Raw genomic sequence first — 19,300 nt, 5'->3', positions numbered from 1 at the left:
CTCCTGTCAGTCTTTCTTTATGTAGATCAATGGGAATGCATATTTTTCTTAAGCACATTTGTCCCTGTAAAGAGTAGTCCGTCTCTACATTTTGGGTGACTGCTCACAGCTTAGGTCTCACCCCACTCTCCTCCCCTTGTGCCCCCACCTGGACAAGCTGAGGAGGAAGCCTGGGTGCTCTCTCCTCTAGAGCGGACAGGAGATTCCGACCACCCCAGCCCCTGCCTGTGTGAGGAGCTCTTGCCCCGGCCCCACCCCCAGGGCCAGTGAAGCCCCAGGCCAGGCTCCATTCCTTGCTTTCTGAGCCCTGTCAGAGCTGCTTGAGAGGCTGGCCCTGCCCTCCCCTCAGACCTCTCTTATGTGAGTCCTGAGCCTTTTCCTAGCCTGTCTGTGTGTGTGTGTGCCACCCTGGCATCAGTGTCAACAAGGGAACCACCCCTCTGCAGGTGACCATAACAGTTGGCGCCCTGCGCAGCATGTCCAGACATGACCCCACCCGTGGATTTGTCTTATTCTGCTCTGACTTGCTTACTGGCTCTACCGCCTTGTGGTGACAGGCACTGTGGGTGCAGCTTGCTGGGGAGCTCGTGCTGTGAGCTCAGTGGCCCCATGTTGCATTGCTGACCCTATAGCTCTAAGCCACAGTTCTAGGTTCAGCTGCCCAGTGCTGGCAGTTTGAAGAATTTATAGGCATTTGGGAGCAGGATTATGGATTGGGGCCTCCTTAAATGAGTCCTGGGTCGTGTTTCTGGTGGGATCTTTCTGTGTGTTAGAGTGAAGCTGTGACAGAGGCTGGGTGGGCCCTGACATACTCCAGGGATGGGGGTGGACAGGGACTATACCTTTTGCAAGAGGTGGGTCCATCAGATGGTCACTCTTGAAAGAGCTGTCATTTAAAGAAAAAGAGAAGTGAGGGGAAAGGCAGGCAGTAGGTGGCAGGCTGAGTCCACGCTCCTGACACCAGAGGGCTCCCCAGGCCCTTCCAGTACCTCTGCTGCTGCCCCTGCCTCTGCTGCCCCAAAGATCCTGACCTTCAGGGTTGTAGAGGACAACACCCATGGCACCCCTGTGACACAAGGGATTGGTTCAAACCTGACTTAAGCCCAGGGTTTAAACCCTATAAAGCAACCAGTTGTTATAGGGGAGGCTCAGAACCCTGGTGGCGCTAGGTGTCATATTACAGTTATACCTTGGAACCCACTAAATTTAAGGAAGGTGCCCCTGATGATCTTAGGGATGTTAATGAATATAATATGGAGGACAAATTGGACAAGTATTTCATCTTTAGCCATCAGAACTGTGGTCCTGCCTAAATTCTCCATGGTCATAACACTTATTATCATAAAATATCCCATAGTGAGCTGAGGAGTTCTGAACCTGTGATCAGAGCTAATTGATCAGAGTTAAAATTAAATGAAGTCTCTGCCACTTACAAATTGCCTTGACAAATTGGGACCCCAGGGACCTTAGCACCCAAATAAAGTAGTTAATACGGCCCAATATAAATCACCCAGGGCCTTGTAGGATTGGAAACTGTAGAGGAAGCCTAGTTAGTGAAGGGTTGATTATTCCAGGGCTTTTAACAGCCCAATTCGTCCTATTAAACCTATTTGTCCTCTGGAGCTCCCAGACTTCATTCCTGTGGCTTCTCAGGTCCCCACCCTCCTTCACCAGGGACCGACCCCCTCCAGGGGTTACATCTCAACCAGGAGAGCCTAGACTGCAAGTTTGGGAATATGGTTAACTTTCTGAGTGTGGGTTTTCCTTTTGAACTGTAGGCAAGCAGGAAGCTTCTATTAGCTGATCTGCATATTTGTGTCTCCTTGGATCCGTTTATCAATTGAAGGCTGCAGCCCTCCTATTCTAGATTTGTTTGCTCTTGGAGTTTTAAAATCTAAGTTGATGGAGAGTTATTATGTGAGTAAGGGAAGAAAATTGTGGAACCGAATAAAATTTGTGTTCCATTTAGGCAAGAGAACCTCAAGATGTGAGATGTGTGTATGTACGCTCTCAAGTGTGTATTCCATTTTTAGGTGAGTTTTTGTGTGTCTTTTGATGCGGGCTTGGCGAGCCAAGGAGTCAAAGGAAAGATTTCGTGGACTCTCAAGGTCTGGCAGTCATGTTCCTTTATTCAGAGAATAGCATGGGGACAGGACCCATGGGCAGTAGGAGCTGCATTATGGGGATAGGATCCATGGGCAGGGAAGAGATGCAAAAATGGGTTGAGGGTAGGGCTAAATTTATAAGGCATAGGTGTGTGAGTTATCTCTATACAAGACAAGGGAAAGATTATGTGAAAAAGTAATTAAAATGGTCTCAGTGCAGGTGGGGTGTGGTTATTGGGTGGTCCTGTAACTTTAGATAAGAATCAGAGTGGTCAGGTCAGGACGTCCTATGCTTCCTGGAGGATGATGTAGGTGGGTCCATAGGGCAGGACGCCTTGGGCTTCCTTCTCTCCCTGGGCAGCCTTGATCCTCATCATCTGTGTCCCTAGAGGACTTTGACATTTAAAAGGCTATGCTGTTCCTAAGGTGGATGAATTCCTGTTTTAATGGTGTGAGGAAGGACCCCTTGAGTTCCTGTTTTCATTGATATGACGAAACAGGTCAAAGTTCATGAACATCTCTGGAATTCCTAGTTTATTTCAGGGCTTAATTGCAAACCCCTAATGGATTACAATATGCTACTCCATGCTGATAATATCCACAATGTAAATATACTGGAGGGACAAACTGTGAGGTCCTTTGTCCTTTGTGTTGGAAAGGGATTTGTAAATTTTTTATGGTTTGCAGCTTTATCGCCGTGAGTGCTAAAGGATTAAACCTTGGAGTGGTTTCCTATATAGAAATGTTAAAATGAAATTAACTTTTAAGAAAAAGTTATTTAAAAATAATGATCAAGCATAGGAAATAAGGTGTATATAAATTTCTCTTCTTATTTTAAATAGATAGTGCAAGAGAAGGTTTAAGAAATTCCTAAGAGAGGAAACTCCCTTAAGGAGACTCCCTGCCTGCACATCCTGCCCCACTCCTCTGCTCTGACTCCACCCTCCCTACGTGACCAGTGTTGATCACTCCTTCACCATCCTGTTCGTGTTTCTTTATGTAAAAACAAGCCAGTGTGAATGCTTATTTTCCTCACCCAAGTTTGCTGTTGTAATGAGTGGCCAGGGTGCACAGATTTGCTGCTTGACTATTGTAAACTTAAGCCTCACCCTCCCTTTTCCCCTGGGCCTTCTTACCTGGACAGGCTGATGAGAAAGCCTGGAGGCTCCTGCACTGTGGGCTGCTGCTTGCTGGGCAGCTCCTCCTGGGCGCTGTGCTGCCCTGTGTTGCATTGTTGACCCAGCACACTGGGTTCTAACTACAGAGAACACCAAGTTGGCAGGTTTGGTAATTTGGGGCAGTTTTTCCTTGTCCTTGGGAGCAGGAATGTGGCCTCTGTCAGTGTCTTTAGTGGAATCTGTGTGTTTAGAGTGAAGGTGAGCCTGAGGCTGGAGTTTCCTTGACATTAGTGGGGACCTGGGGTTAATTGGATGATTATAGTGTGAATGAGCTGAGCCCCCTGATGGTCCCTAGTTAAAGAGCAATTATTCAGAGAGAAAGAGAAGAGACAGGAAAATGCTGCCAGTAGGTAGCAAGATCACAGAGGGCTCACCAGGGCCCCAGGTAACTGCAGCTGCTGCCACCCCTGCATCTATTGCAACAAAGATCCTGACCCTCTGGGTTAGAGTGGACAACACCCACAGTCTGAGTTTGGCACAGCAAAGGGATTAGTTCAAACCCCACTTAAGCCTGGGTTCCTTAAACTCTTTAAAGCAACCAGTTGTCATGGAGGAGGCATGTGACCCTGATGGCAGTGGTGTGATGCTCTCTGGAGGAGGGCCTTAAGTTGTCCATAGGTATCCTATGAAGAAACTGCCCTAGGCCCCAAACTATATGCCATTAGATCTGCTGTTATGTCGAGGAACTGAGATCTCTTGAAAATAGAGGCTCTCATAAGCACTGAGCTTATGACCCTCTACCGAGGTGCCTGTTATGCCTTTGACCCCCAAGACAGCACCCTGTCAGCTCAGCCCAGTGACTGGCACCTACCTGTGATATAATGGAGCCTAACCTTGGCCCCGCAGGTTATGTCACCTGCAAGAGGAGCATGGCATTTCTTTCTTCAGTTCCTCGAAAGATGCTGGGGTGCTGGAGGAGGTCTCCCCTCTCTCAGACACCGTGGTTCCCGGGGTAGTTCCTCGGGATTAACTGAGTGCACAGCACTGGGGAGTGCATAGACTTGAAGGACAACAATACACATTCATACCTGCGGAGCTCAGTGGAGAGTTGCTGCTCTTCATCCCTTAATTGGGACATCCCTGATGAAGAATCAAACCCAGGTGTCACCAGGGCTAACCAAACTTCAGGCAGTCATCTTTCTATTGGCCAAAAGTTGGTCTCATCTGAATATGTTCACAAACTCTTGGACAATTGTCTACGAGAGGCCCCTTTGTACTAAAAGAACTCTGAGAATCTCTTGACTCAGAGATACTCAAAATAGGAATGAAGGTAACGCTTGTCTGTACATTACTAGGTCTACAATACGAGGACCCACCAGGACATTCTATCTACCTTGGAGTTCCGACACTACTGGGAGTGACCATGGCACTTCTCAGATGATACAGTGCTGTGCTCTCCAACAAGGCATTCGATGGAAGTTTCCCCTCCCTTATGGGTCTCAGGCTCACAGAGCACCACACTGGCTTATTGAAATGTGTTGAATGAGAGATGTCCTGTTTCAGTTAAAAAAGGGGTGAATTGGACAAACTACAGTGCACGGTGCACATTAGCCTTGACTGTGTGTTACACACTGGGTTTTGGCAAATATATAATGACATGGATCCATCATTTCTGTGTCATGGAGTGTAGTTTCACTTCCCTGAAACTCCTCTGTGCTCCACCTATTGACTCATCCCTCCCCCGACCCCCAAATCCTTCACAAAGATCTTTCTACTGGCTCCTGGTTTGTCTTTTCCTAATTGTCATATTCTTGGAATCACACACTACATAGACTTCTCACATCTTCTTTCCCTTAGCAATAGACTTTCAAAGTGCCTCCATGTGTTTTCATGGCTTGATACCTCATTTCTTTGTATCACTGAACAGTATTTCATTGTATGGATGCACCCCTGTTTGTTTTTTCTGTTCAACTCTTGAAGGACATCTTGCTTAAAATGCTAACTGTTGCCAATTGTGAATAAAGTGCCAACAAACATTCATGTGTAGGTTTTGTGTGTTTTCAACTCATTTGGAAAAATAGCAACAGTATGATTGTTGGATCTCACTCTACATAGGAACAGTGCATTTTGATTTGAAAGAACGTTCCTGTCTTTCACTGTAGGTGGACCTAATTCCATTTCCTCTAGCTATGAATGAGGCTTACCTGTGGCTTTGCATCTTCACCAATATTTGGTGTTCTGTTTTGAGTTCTACTCATTTAACAAGCGTTTGATGACACATCATTGTTGTTTTATTTGCAGTTTCTTTTTCTATTGAGTTCATAATAGTTTACATCAATGTGAGATGTCAGTTGTACATTATTTGTTTTTTTCTCCTTTTTTTCTTTTTGGAGGAAGATTAGCCCTGCGCTGGCATCTGCTGCCAATCCTCCTCTTTTTGCTGAGGAAGGCTGGTCCTGAGCTAACATCTGTGCCCATCTTCCTCTACTTTATACATGGGACGCCTGCCACAGCATGGCTTGCCAAGCAGTGCCGTGTCCACACCTGGGATCCCAATTGGCGAACACTTGGCCACTGAAGTGGAACGTGCAGACTTAACCGCTGTGCCACCGGGCCAGCCCTGAGCTGTACATTATTTCTTGTCTGTCACCACATAAGTGTGCCCCTTCACTCCCTGTGCCTCCCCTCTTCTCCTGGTAACCACTGAACTGTTTTCTTTGTCCAAGTATTTGTTTATATTCCACATATGAGTGAAACCATCTAGTGTTTGTCTTTCTCAGACTGGCTTATTTCGCTTAGCATAATTCCCTCTTGGTCCTTCCATAGTATTGGAAATGGGATGAATATGTCTTTCTTCTGGCTAAGTAGTACTCCATTGTATATATATACTACATCTTCTTTATCCAATCATTGGTCAGTGGGCACTTGGATTGCTTCCATGTCTTGGCTGTTGTGAATAGTGCTGCAGTGAACATAGGAGTGCATATGTTAATTTGGATTGTTGATTTCTTTTTTTTTTTAACAACTGTTGCCAATCTTTGTGGGGTTTTTTTCCCTGCTTTTTTTTTCTCCCCAAATCCCCCCCAGCACATAGTTACGTATTTTTAGTTGTGGATCATTCTAGTTGTGTAGATTGTTGATTTCAAATGGGGTAGCTGGATAGCTGGGTCATATGGTAGTTCTATTTTTAGTTTTTTGAGGAATCTCCATACTGTTTCCCAGAGTAGCTGCAGCAGTTTGCATTCCCACCAGCAGTGTGTGAGGGTTCCCTTCTCTCCACACCCTCTCCAACATTTGTTGGTTTTAGTCTTAGTGATTATAGCCATTTGAAGAGGCATAAGGTGGTATCTTAGTGTAGTTTTGATTTGCATTTCCCTGATGATTAGTGATGTTGAACATCTTTTCGTGTGTTTATTGGCCATCTGTATATCTTCTTTGGAAAATGTCTGTTCATCTCCTCTGCACACTTTTTGACCGGGTTGTTTGCTTTCTTATTGTTCAGCTGTGTGACTTTCTTATATATTATGGAGATTAACCCATTGTCAGATACATGATTTGCAAATATTTTCTCCCACTTGGTGGGTTGTCCCTTTGTTTTGATCTTAGTTTCTTTTGTGTTTCAGAAGCTCTTTAGTCTGATGAATTCCCACTTATTTATTTTTTCTTTTGTTTCCCTAGTCTGAGAGGACATGGTATTTGAAAAGATCCTTTTTAGTTCAGTGTCAAAGAGTGTACTACCTATATTATCTTCCAGGAGTTTTATAGTTTCAGGATGTGTCTTCAAGTCTTTGATCCATTTTGAGTTTATTTTTGTGTATGGTGTGAGATAGTGGTCTACCTTCATTCTTTTGTGTGCGGCTGTCCAGTTTTCCCAACACCACTTATTGAAGAGACTATCTTTTCTCCACTGTATGTTCTAGGCACCTTTGTCGAAGATTAGCTGTCCATAGATGAGTGGTTTTATTTCTGGGCTTTCAGTTCTGTTCCATCGATCTGTGTGCCTGTTTTTGTACCAGTACCATGCTGTTTTGGTCACTATGGCTTTGTAGTACATTTTGAAGTCAGGGATTGTGATACGTCCAGCTTTGTTCTTTTTTCTCAAGATTGGCTTAGCACTTTGGGGTCTTTGATTGCCCCATATAAATTTTAGGATTCTGTGCTCTCTTTCCGTGAAGAATGTCATTGGGATACTGCTTGGGATTGCATTGAATCTGTAGATTGCTTTGGGTAGTATGGACATTTTCACTATGTTTAGTCTTCCAATCCATGAGCAAGGAATCTCTTTCCATCTCTTTAAGTCGTTATCAATGTCTCTCAGTAATGTCTTAGAGTTTTCATTGTATAAGTCCTTCACCTCCTTGGTTAAATTTATTCCTAGGTACTTAATTTTTTTAGTTGTGATTGCAAATGGAATTATATTCTTGAGTTCTCTTTCTGTAAGTTCGTTATTGGAGTATACAAAAGCAACTGATTTTTGTAAGTTGATTCTGTACCCTGCAACTTTACTGTAGTTGTTAATTTATCTATTAGTTTCCCAAAGGATTTTTTGGAGTTTTCTATATATAAGATCATGTTTCTGCCAACAGTGAGAGTTTCACTTCTTCCCTCCCTATTTGGATTCCTTTTATTCCTTTCTCTTGCCTAATTTCTCTGGACAAAACCTCCAGTACTATGTTGAATAAGAGTGGTGATAGTCGGCATCCTTGTCTTATTCCTGTCCTCAGGGGGATGGCGCTCAGTTCTGCCCATTGAGTATGATGTTGGCTGTGGGTTTGTCATATATGGCCTTTATTATGTTGAGGCAATTTCCTTCTATCCCTATTTTTTTCACAGTTTTTTATCATAAATGGCTGTTGGATCTTGTGAAATGCTTTCTCTGCATCTATTGATATGATCCTGTGATTTTTATTCCTCCATTTGTTGATGGTGTATCACATTGATTGATTTTCGGATGTTGAACCATCCCTGTGTCCCTGGTATGAATCCCACTCTATTGTGATATAGGATCCTTTTCACGTATTGCTGAATTCAGGTTGCCAATATTTTGTTGAGAATTTTTGCGTCTATGTTCATCAGCGATATTGGCCTGTAGTTCTCCTTTTGCGTGCTGTCCTTGTCAGGCTTTGGTATCAGCGTGATGTTGGCCTCGTAGAATGTGTTAGGAAGTATTCCATCCTCCCTAAAGTTTTGGAATAGCTTGAAAAGGATAGGTATTAAATCCTGTCTGAAAGTTTAGTAGAATTCCCCAGGAAAGCCATCTGGTCCTGGGCTTTTATCCTTTGGGATGCTTTTGATTGCTGTTTCACTCTCTTTCCTTGTGATGGGTCTATTAAGATTGTCTGTTTCTTCTAGACTCAGCTTTGGGACGTTGTAAGAGTCTAAGAATTTATCCATTTCCTCTAGGTTATCCATTTTGTTGGCATATAGTTTTTTGTAGTGTTCTGTTATAATCTGTTGTATTTCTGTGGAGTCTGTTGTTATTTCTCCTCTTTCATTTCTGATTTTGTTCATTTGAGCTTTCTCTCTTTTTTTCTTTGTAGGTCTGGCTAGGAGTTTGTCAATTTTATTTATCTTCTCAAAGAACCAGCTCTTGGTTTCATTGATCCTTTCTACCGCCTTTTTTGTTTCAATAGCGTTTATCTCTGCTCTGATTTTTATTATTTCTCTCCTTCTGCTGACTTTAGGCTTTGTTTGTTCTTCTTTTTCTAGTTCAGTTAGGTGTAATTTGAGATTGCTGATTTGGGAGTTTTCTGGCTTATTAAGGTGTGCCTGTATTGCGATGAATTTCCCTCTTAATATGCCTTTTGCTGCATCTCATGTGAGTTGGTATAGTATGTTTTCACTTTCATTTCTCCACAGATATTTTTTATTTGTCCTTAAATTTGTTCAATGCTCCATTGCTTGTTCAATAGCATGTTGTTTAGTCTCCACATCTTTGTGCTTTTCTCCGCTTTTTTCTTTTGATTAATTTCTAGCTTTATAGCTTTGTGATCAGAAAAGATGGTTGTTATTATTTCAATTTTCTTGAATTTATTGAGGCTTGCCTTGTTTCGCCACATATGGTCTATCCTTGAGAATGTTCCATGTGCACTTGAGAAGACTGTGTATTCTGCTGTTTTGGGATGGAGTGTTCTATATATGTCTATTAAGTCCAACTGGTTTAGCTTTTCATGTAATTCCACTGTTTCCTTGTTGACTTTCTGTCTAGATGATCTATCCATTGATGTGAGTGGAGTGTTGAGGTCCCCTACTATTGAGTTAGTATTAATATCTACTTTTAGGTTTGTTAATAGCTTCTTTATGAACTTTGGTGTTCCTGTGTTGGGTGCATAGATATCTGTAAGTGTTATTTCTTCTTGGTGGAGTGTCCCTTTGATCATTACATAGTGCCCCTCTTTGTCTCTCTTTACCTGTCTTATCTTGAAGTCCAGTTTTTCTGATGTAAGTATAAAACACCTGCTTTCTTTCGTTTGCCATTAGCTTGGTGTATCATGTTCCATCCCTTGGCTCTGAGCCTGTGTTTGTCATTGGATCTGAGATGTGTTTCCTGGAGGCAGCATATTGTTGGCTCTTATTCTTTAATCCATCCTGCCACTCTGTGTCTTTTTATTGGAGAATTCAATCCATTTACACTTAGGGTGATTATCGATATAGGAGGGCTTAATGCTGCCATGTTATCACTCGTTTTCTGGTTCTCCTGCATTTCCTTTGTTTCTTGTCCTGTGTGCTTTGTTCTACCCATTGAATGATGTAGTTTGTTATGAGGTGTTTCTTTGTTTTGTCCTTATTCGTTATTTGCGTCTCTTTCTGCTTTTTTGTTTAGGGGTTTGTGTTCAGAATCTCGTGTATAAGATAGTCCATTTTCTGATGGCCTCTTATTTCCTTAGTCTAAACCGATTCAATCTCTTTCCTCTTCCCCTCGTAAGTGGTTTTTGTCACATCTTATTCCATCTTGTGTTGTGAGCTGGTGGTTAAAATGACAAGGTTATCTTTGTTTTCAGTATTTTCCTTCCCTTTATCTTTAATTCTATACTTGAGTATTTGCTATCCTATTCTGATTCTGTCTATCTACTTATCTTCTTACTCTGAGCTTTGTAACCCCTTTCTCCCTGTTTTTGTTTTTATTTCCGGGTATGAGGGCCTTCTTGAGGATTTCTTGGTGGGGGTCTTCTGGTTTGAACTCCCTTAGCTTTGGTTTGTCTGGCAAAGTTTTTGTTTCTCCACCATATCTGAAGGATATTTTTGCTGGATGGAGTATTCTTGGCTGAAAATTTTTGTCTTTTAAAGATTTGAATATGGCATTCCATTCTCTCCCCACCTGTAAGGTTTCTGCAGAGAAATCCGCTGAAAGACTGATGATGGTTCCTTTGCAGGTTATTTTCTTCTGCCTTGCTGCCCTTAGTATTCTTTCCTTGTCATTCATTTTTCCCGGTTTTACTACTATATGCCTTGCAGTATGTCTTTTTACATTGACATATCTAGGAGATCTGGAAGCCTCTTCCACATGGATTTCCATCCCTTTATCTAGGTTTGGGAAGTTCTCTGCTATTATTTGAACACACTTTCTGCTCCATTCTCCTTCTTGAATACCTGTAATTCTTATGTTGCATTTCCTAATTGAGTCAGATATTTCTTGGAGACTTCCTTCATTTCTTTCTAGCCTTCGTTCTGTCTCCTCCTCTGTCTGGAGCATTTCAACATGTCTATCTTGGATTATGCTGATAAGCTCCTCTTTTTCTTTTTTTTTTTTTTTGAGAACGATTAGCCCTGAGCTGACATCTGCTGCCAATCCTCTTCTTTTTGCTGAGGAAGACTGGCCCTGAGCCCACATCCATGCCTGTCTTCCTCTACGTTATATATGGGATGCGTGCCACAGCATAGCTTGCTGAGTGGTGCCATGACCACAAATGGGGTCCGAACTGGTGAACCCTGGGCTGCCGAACCAGAACGTGCACACTTAACCACTGCACCACAGGGCTGGCCCCTGATACACTCCTCTGTGATGTCTGCTTGAGTGTTCAGGGATGCGTTTTTCTTTTCTTTCTTCCATTGTGTCTTCCATCTCTAATATTTCTATTTCATTCTCCTTTATAGTTTCAATCACTTTTATGAAGTAGCTCCTGAACTCCTTGAGTTGTTTCTCTACATTGTCTTTTACCTCGTTGAGTTTTTTGATGATAGCTATTTTGAATTCATCATCATTTAGTCAACATATTTCTTTGTCCTCAGGACTGATTTCCAGGTACTTCTCAGTTTTCTCTCTCTTCTGGAAATTTGATATAATTTCTGATATTGCTAGAAGGGGTCACTCTGTTTTTCTGCATCCTGGTATTATTGAGTTGAAATTACCTCCTATGGCCACTGGGTGGTGGTCAAGAGCCATGTATGCTGAGCCATCTGCCCTCAGCTGGAATCCCAGGGTCTGTAGCAATGCTGCTGGGTTCTGGGAGGTGTTCTTTCTCCTGCATGCTCTCCGGGTTTTCCACCTCTGCTCTCACCATCCGCTCCCCTGGTGTGTTGGCTTGATGAGGTCACCTCCTGCAAAAGCTCTTGCCCCAGTAGACGTCCTCCCTCTAGGCTGCATGGGCCCTCTGGGATGCTTGGTGCTCCCACACATGAACGTCCCCTCCCTGGTACCTTCCCTCTCAGAGGCTTCTGGCATTCCCCGATTGTGGCCTTTGGGTGGGGTGAAGTCTTCTCTTACCCCATTCTACCTCCTCCGAGGGGGGCTCCAGCCCCTCCACCCTCTGTAGTAGGGCTGCTTGTGTCTCTCCAACGTTATTTGTGTTGTGTTTGGATGTCCTCTGTTGGAGTATGAATGCTTTTTCATTGTGTGTTGGAGGGGGAAGATTACCAGGAAAGTTCATTCTGCCATGATGCTGACGTCCTCAGTGGCTCAGGTTTGCAGGTTCAGATCCTGGGTGCAAACCTACACCACTCTTCAGCCATGCTGTGGCAGTTACTCACATAGAAAATCGAGGACGATTGGCACAGACGTAAGCTCAGGGCTAATTTTCCTCAAGCAAACAGAGGAAGATTGGCAACATTTGTTAGTTCAGGGTGAGTCTTGCTCAGAAAAAAGAAGCTGTAATGTTTCGATGAGACAGAATCTCTGGACTATGAGCTTCAGAACAAGTTCTTAGCGTTCATTCCTCCCCTATTGTCAGAGAAATTCTGAAGGATCTGGGAGTTGTCTTATAGCTCTTTCCTCGATCAGATAAAGTTTTGGCCAATTAGATTCCTTTGGGTGATAGCCTAAGTTAACAGAGCATAGAAAACTTTGTGCATATAGGAAAAAGTTTTACCGTGCTTTCCTGCATGAAGCATGAGACAGTTTTTTCCAGTCTTCAAAATGAGAACGTCCTTGGGTTACTAGTGGAAATATACATACATTTTGCAGGTTCCCTAAGACTGGACTCCCTGATGCTTTTAACTCTCAAACTACTCCAAACTGTATCTCCAGCAAATTCATTGTAACAGGACATGTGTTTCCAGGGGTTGCTGGCAGCAATTGCTTCTCCTCCAGGTAAGCAGTAATTCTCCATACTTCTCAGTTTCTCATTTGGGAAGCATTGGTTTGTTATGTCATCTCAAATCTCGCTTGGATCTAAGGAGAAGTGTTGCTTTTCAGGTGGTTGTTTTTTCTTGTTGTGAAGATGAGATCACTCAGAGAGCTCTTTATACATCAGAACAGAAACCATCCATTCACCTCTGCTGCTGGGTTTTCCCTTTTGAGACTATCCCATTTGAATGTGTGAGTTCTACTGCTAGAGCAACGTGGGTGGTTTCAAAGTTTTCTTTTTTGTCTAATGCATCTAAAAAGATTATGTTTTCTCTGGTTTTGGATTTCTTTTTCTCATCTTATAAAAATTCCATCACCTGAATACCCATTTGTCACCCAAAAGACATTTTCTATATGTTATCTTCTGTTGTATCAGGGCCTTTTGGGGGTCAGGATTAACACCCTACAAAAATAGGATTGGATGCCACGACTATGTTGCCACATGCATCAAGTGAATAAGAATATGTTCATTGCTCACAGATACTTTCTAAGGAGAGCAGGGCAAGGCTAAGCAGGCTGGAGCGGCTTGTGTGAGGGAGAATAGCTTGAACTTTAAGGTGTATTTGTGTAAAGGCTGCAGATTTCCAAGGTTTGACCCTCCTAAGAGTTCACACAAAAAGAAAAGATGCATGTGTCAACCTTCCTGACTTCTTTATCCATTGTGGGCCAGACAGGGTGAGCAGGTATCTAAACCTTATTGAGAGTCAAATATCAAAAATGAGGTGACGTCAGCATCATGGCAGAGTGAGATCTTCCCCTAGTCTCCCTCTAAGATACAATGAAAAGGATGTTCCTAAACCAAGAGAGGACGTTCACAAGAGACAATAGATGTCTGAGAGATCCAAGCAGCCATATGTCTGGAGGTCGGGGTGCAAAGTCCCCACCCCCCAGCAGGCAGTGGAAGGAGGTAAGCAGATCTCTTCTCCCTCCCGAGTGGCAGCCATTTGGGTGTGGGACTTCATGTGGTGCCTGGCACATGACTCTGAGAAGAAGGGGGGAAAGGCAGCCATCCATGGGAACACTCTCACTCTTGGAGTTGCCTCAGCCTGTGGGAATGCTCTACACCAAGGCAATAGCAAGGGTGTCCCCACCAAGCCAAGCAGCCCAATGAGGCAGACAGTATTTGCAGAGCAGAAGTGTGCAGGCCCACATGCATGAAAGAAAGCACCCCTCCTGCCTGGTGCATAGGCTCTGCTGGCCAGTCAGAGCAGGGGATCCCTGACAGAGTGCCTGTGCCTATGTGTGTAAAGCAGCAGCAGCCAGCAGGCAAACAGAGATGGGCCCTGGTGGCACAGCTACCAACAATAGGAACAACTGCCAGGGGTCATGGTGGGCCCAGAAAACACAGCTCCCGCCACCCCGAGTGGTGGCCAGTGGAATGTGCAACCACATAGTACCCCTATTTAGTGGGAAAAGTCCACCCCATCAAATATCGTAAAGAAGTAGACTAACATTCCAGACCAGAAGGAAAATGACAAGTATCTAGAAATCAATCAAGAAGTCACAGAAATTTAAAATCTAAATGACAGAGAATTCAAAATAGTTACCATAAATAAACTCAGCGAGTTACAAGAGAATTCAGAAAGACAGTTCAATAAAATCTGGAATAAAATTAATGAACACAAGGAATTCTTCACAAAAGAGACTGAAGATATAAAATAAAATCCAATCAGAAGTGTTACAGATGAAAAACACAATTAGTGAGATAAAGAAAAATCTGGAATACTTAATAAACAGAGCTGATATTATGGAGAAGAGAATCAATAATTTAGAGAATAGAAATATAGAAATGTTTCTGATGGAGGAGGTGAGAGAACTAAGACTAAAAAGAAATGAAGAAACCCTTGAGAAATACCTGACTGAATTAGCAAATGCAACATAAGCATTGTAGATATTCCAGAGGGAGAAGGGAGCAGTGAGCTTGTTCAAAGAAATAATCGCTGAAAACTTCCCAACCGGGGGAATCAGCTGGAATTACATGTAAATGAAGCTAATGGAAGTGCTAATTGTTTCATTGTAAAAAGACCTTCTCCAAGGCATATATTAATAAAACTGGCAAAATTCAATGAAAAAGAAAAAAATAGTAAGGGCAGTAAGGCAGAAGAAAATAACCTAATAGGAGTTTCTATCAGGCTTTCAGCAGATTTCTCAGCAGAAACCTTACAGGCTAGGAGAGTTTAATAATATATTCAAACTTTTGAAAGACAAAAATTTTCAGTCAAGAATATTCTATCCGGTGAAACCATCCTCCAGCTGTGATGGAGAAATAAAACTTTCCCATATGAAGAAAGAAAAGCTGAGGGACTTCATTTCCATAAGACCACCCCTTCAAGAAATGATCAAGGAGGCCCTCAGACATGAAAAGAAGGGTTTAGAAAGCCTTGAGCAAAGAGATGAATAGACAAAATCAGAAAATTGCAGCTATCAGAACAGGTTACTAAACACTTAATTATAACATTAAAGATAAATGGAAGGAAAGCACCAAGAATAACTATAATCACTTCGTTTGAATCACACACTCACAACACAAAATGCAATAAGTTTTGATAACAATAATTTAAATTTAAACAAGAATTTAAATAAGGGGGGGCACCTGCTTAAACTAAGGGAATAAGTGGCTAGGAGAAAATGGACTATGTCATTTATGAAATCTTTTATACAAATCACATGGTAAGCACTAAAAAAAAATCAGAACAGACACACAAATGAGAATCACAGAAAACTGAGAAAAGCATCATAGAATCGGAAGTCGGAAATACACAGGATAAGAAAAAAAGAAAGAACAACCATACAATACGTCTTAAAATGGCAGTATCAAGCCCTCGTATATCAATAATCCCTCTAAATGTAAACGGATTGAATTCTCCAATGAAAACACACAGAGTGGCAAGATGGATTGAAAAACAAAACCCAGCAATATGCTGTCTCCAGGAAACATTTCTCAGCTCTAAAGACAGACACAGACTCAGAGTGAAGGGATGGAAGATGATACTCCAAGCTAATGACCAACAAAACAAAGCAGGTGTCACAATACTTATATCACACAAAGTAGACTTCAAGATGAAAAGGCAAAGAGAGACAAAGAGGGGCAGCAAATACTGATAAAAGGGACACTCCCCCAAGAGGACATAACACTTATGAATATATATGCACCTAACACAGCACCAAAGTACATAAAGCAACTATTAACAGACCTACAGGGAGAAACCCTCTGACATCAAAGGATAGATCATCCAGACTGAAAGTCAACAAGGAAATAGTGGAATTAAATGAAAAACTAGACCAGAAGGACTTAATGGATATATTTAGAACACTCCATCCAAAACCAGATGAATACACATTCTTCTTAAGTTCACATGCAACATTCTCAAAGATAGACCACACGTTGGGAAACAAGGCAAATCTCAATAAATTTAAGAAGATTGAAATCATATCGAGCATCTTTTCTGACCTAATGCTACAAAATTAGAAGAAAACAACAAGCAAAATGCTGAGAAGTGACAAATATATGGAGACTAAACAACATGCTACTGAACACCCAGTGTAATTAAAGGAGAAATCAAAAATACCTGGAGACAAGTGAAAATGAAAATACATCATATAACTCCTATGGGATGCAGCAAAAGTTGTCCTGAGAGGGAAATTCATAGCAATAGAGGCCCACCTTAACAAAAAATAAAAATCTCAAATAAGCAATCTTAAACTACACCTAACAGAACTAGCAAAAGAACAAAGCCCAAAGTCAGCAGAACGAGGGAAATAATAAACATTAGAGGGGAAATAAATGCAATAGGAACCCCCAAAATGCTAGAAATGATGAATGAAACTGACAGCTGGATCTTTGAGAAGAGGAACAAAATTGACAAACCCTTAGCCGGCCTCACTAAGAAAAAAGAGAGAAGGCTCAAATAAATAAAATAAGAAATGAAAGAGAAGAAATTGCAACAGATACCACAGAAATACAAAGGATTATACGAGAATACTGTGAAAACCTGTATGCCAACAAATGGGACAATCTAGAAGGAATGGATAAATTCTTAGACTCATAAAATCTCCCAAAACTGAGTCAAGAAGAAATAGCGAATCTGAATAGACCAATCACAAGTAAAGAGATAGAAACAGTAATCAAAAACCTCCCAAGAAAGAAAATTCCAGGGGCCGGCCTGGTGGCACAGCAGTTAACTGCACATCTTCCACTTTGGCAGCCCACAGTTCTCTGGTTCGGATCCCAGGTGCCAACACGGCACTGCTTAGCAAGCCATGTTGTGGTAGGTGTCCCACATATAAAGTAGAGGAAGATGGGCACAGATGTTAGCTCACAGCCAGTCTTTCTCAGCAAAAAGAGGAGGATTTGCAGCAGATGTTAGCTCAGGGATGACCTTCCTCCAAAGAAAAAAAGGAAAAAAAGACCAAAAAAATCCAGGACCAGATGGCTTCTCTGGAGACTTCTACCAAACATTCAAACAAGAAGAATGTGTATTCTTCTCAAACTGTTCCAAAAAATTTAAGAAGATGGCACACTTGCTAACTCATTCTATGAGGCCAACATCACCCTGATCCTAAAGCCAGACAAGGACAAAACAAACAAGGAAAATTACAGACCAATATTCCTGATAAACATAGATGCAAAAATGCTCAACAAAATATTGGCCAGCTGAGTACAGCAAGACATTAAAAGGATCCTATGCCATGATCAACTGGAATTTATACCAGGGATGCAGAGATGCTTCAACACCCACGAATCGATGTGATATACCACTTTAATAAATGAGGAATAAAAATCATGTGATCATCTCAATAGATGGAAGGAAAGGATTTGACAAGATCCAACATCCATTCTTGATAAAAACTATCTATAAAATGCGTATAGAAGGAAAGCTCTTCAGTATAATAAAGGGAATATATGACAAACCTAAGCAATGTCATACTCTTGGAGAAAAACTGAAAGCCATCCCTCTGAGAACAGGAAAGAGAAAACAGTGCTCACTCTGGCCACTCTTATTCAATAGCGTACTGGAGGTTGTGTCCAGAGTAATCAGGCAAGAAAAGAGAAATGAAAGGCATCCAAGTTGCCAAGGAAGAACTTCAAACTCTCGCTGCTGCCAGATGACATGATTCTATTTAAGAAAACCCTAAAGAATCCATCAGAAAACTATTAGAAATAATCAACAACTACAGCAAAGTGGCAGGGCAGAAAATCACCTTACAAACATCAGTTGTATTTCCTTGCTCTAATAACAAACTAACAGAAAGAGAACTCAAGAATACAATCCCATTTACAATTGCAACAAAAAGAATAAAATATGTAGGAATAAATTTAACCAAGGAGGTGAAAGCCTCATACAATGAAAACTATAAGACATTATTAAAAGAAATCAATGATGATATAAAGAGATGAAAAGATATTCCATGCACGTGGATTAGAAGAATAAATATAGTTAACATGTCCATACTACCTAAAGCAATCTACAGATTCAATGCAATCCCAATCAGAATCCCAATGACAGTATTTGGGGAAATAGAACCAAGAATCCTAAAATTCATATGGGGCAACAAAAGACTCCGAATATCTAAAGCCATCATGAGAAAAAAGAACAAAGCTGGAGGCAGCACAATCCCTGACTTCAAAAGATATTACAAAGCTATAGTAATCGAAACAGCATGGTACTGGTACAAAAACAGACACATATTGATGGAAGAGAATGGAAAGCCCAGAAGTAAAAATCACACATGTATGGCTAGCTAATCTTTCACAGACAAGCACACACCACACAGAAAGAGAAGTCTCTTCAATATATGGTGTAGGGGGAACTGGACAGCCATGAACAGAAGAATGAAAGTAGATGACTATCTTTCACCAAACACCAAAATTAACTCAAAATGGATTAAAGACTTGAAGGTAAGATGTGAAACCATAAATCTCCTAGAATAAAATATAGGCAGTACACTCTTGGACATCAGTCTTAGCAGCATGTTTTTGAATACTATGTCTACTCAGGCTGGGGAAACAAAAGAAAAAGTAAACAAGTGGAATCACGTCAGACTAAAGAGTTTCTGCAAAACCAAAGAAACAGGAACAAAATGAAAAGAGAATATAAAAAAAGGCTGGGAGAAAATATTTGCAAAACATACATCTGATAACGGGTTAATCTCCAATATATATATAAAGATCTCATTCAACTGAACAGTATAAAAACAAATGATTCAATCAAAAATGGGCAGAGGATATGAACAGACACCTTTCCAAAGAAGATAGCCAGATGGCCAACAGGCACATGAAAAGACTTTTGAACATCACTAATCATTAGGGAAATGCAAATCAAAACTACAATGAGCTGTCACCTTACACCCGTTAGAATGGCTACAGTCACCAAGACAGAAAACAACAAACGTTGGAGAGGATGTGGAGAAAAGAGAACCTCATACACTGCTGGTAGGAATGCAAACTGGTGCAGCCAGTATGAAAAACAGTATGGAGATTTCTCAAAAAGTAAAAATAGAAATACCATATGATA

General features: G+C 41.6%; 1 protein-coding gene and 1 long non-coding RNA gene across 3 annotated transcripts in view; one reads left to right on the top strand and one right to left on the bottom strand.

Moving 5' to 3' along the window:
- The window catches only part of LOC100066251 (zinc finger protein 709), a 112,962-nt gene that overhangs the window by 57,204 nt on the left and 36,458 nt on the right, over nt 1-19,300 (top strand). Inside the window, exon 5 of one of the 2 annotated variants that reach the window (XR_011440956.1) lies at nt 12,624-12,749. The exons of the other annotated variant lie outside the window; for it this stretch is intronic. The gene's annotated coding sequence lies outside the window, so the exon portion shown is untranslated. The remainder of the gene's footprint in view (nt 1-12,623; nt 12,750-19,300) is intronic. 2 annotated transcript variants of the gene reach the window in all.
- Nucleotides 1-19,300, bottom strand: part of LOC138925144 (uncharacterized) — a 38,137-nt gene that overhangs the window by 3,575 nt on the left and 15,262 nt on the right. The window contains exon 4 of the long non-coding RNA XR_011440959.1: nt 843-4,363. This is a non-coding gene — a long non-coding RNA (uncharacterized lncRNA). The remainder of the gene's footprint in view (nt 1-842; nt 4,364-19,300) is intronic.

The sequence above is a fragment of the Equus caballus genome, chromosome 7 (assembly GCF_041296265.1).
Source record: "Equus caballus isolate H_3958 breed thoroughbred chromosome 7, TB-T2T, whole genome shotgun sequence".
Lineage (NCBI taxonomy): Eukaryota > Metazoa > Chordata > Mammalia > Perissodactyla > Equidae > Equus > Equus caballus.
This window is presented reverse-complemented; position numbering and strand designations above follow the sequence as displayed.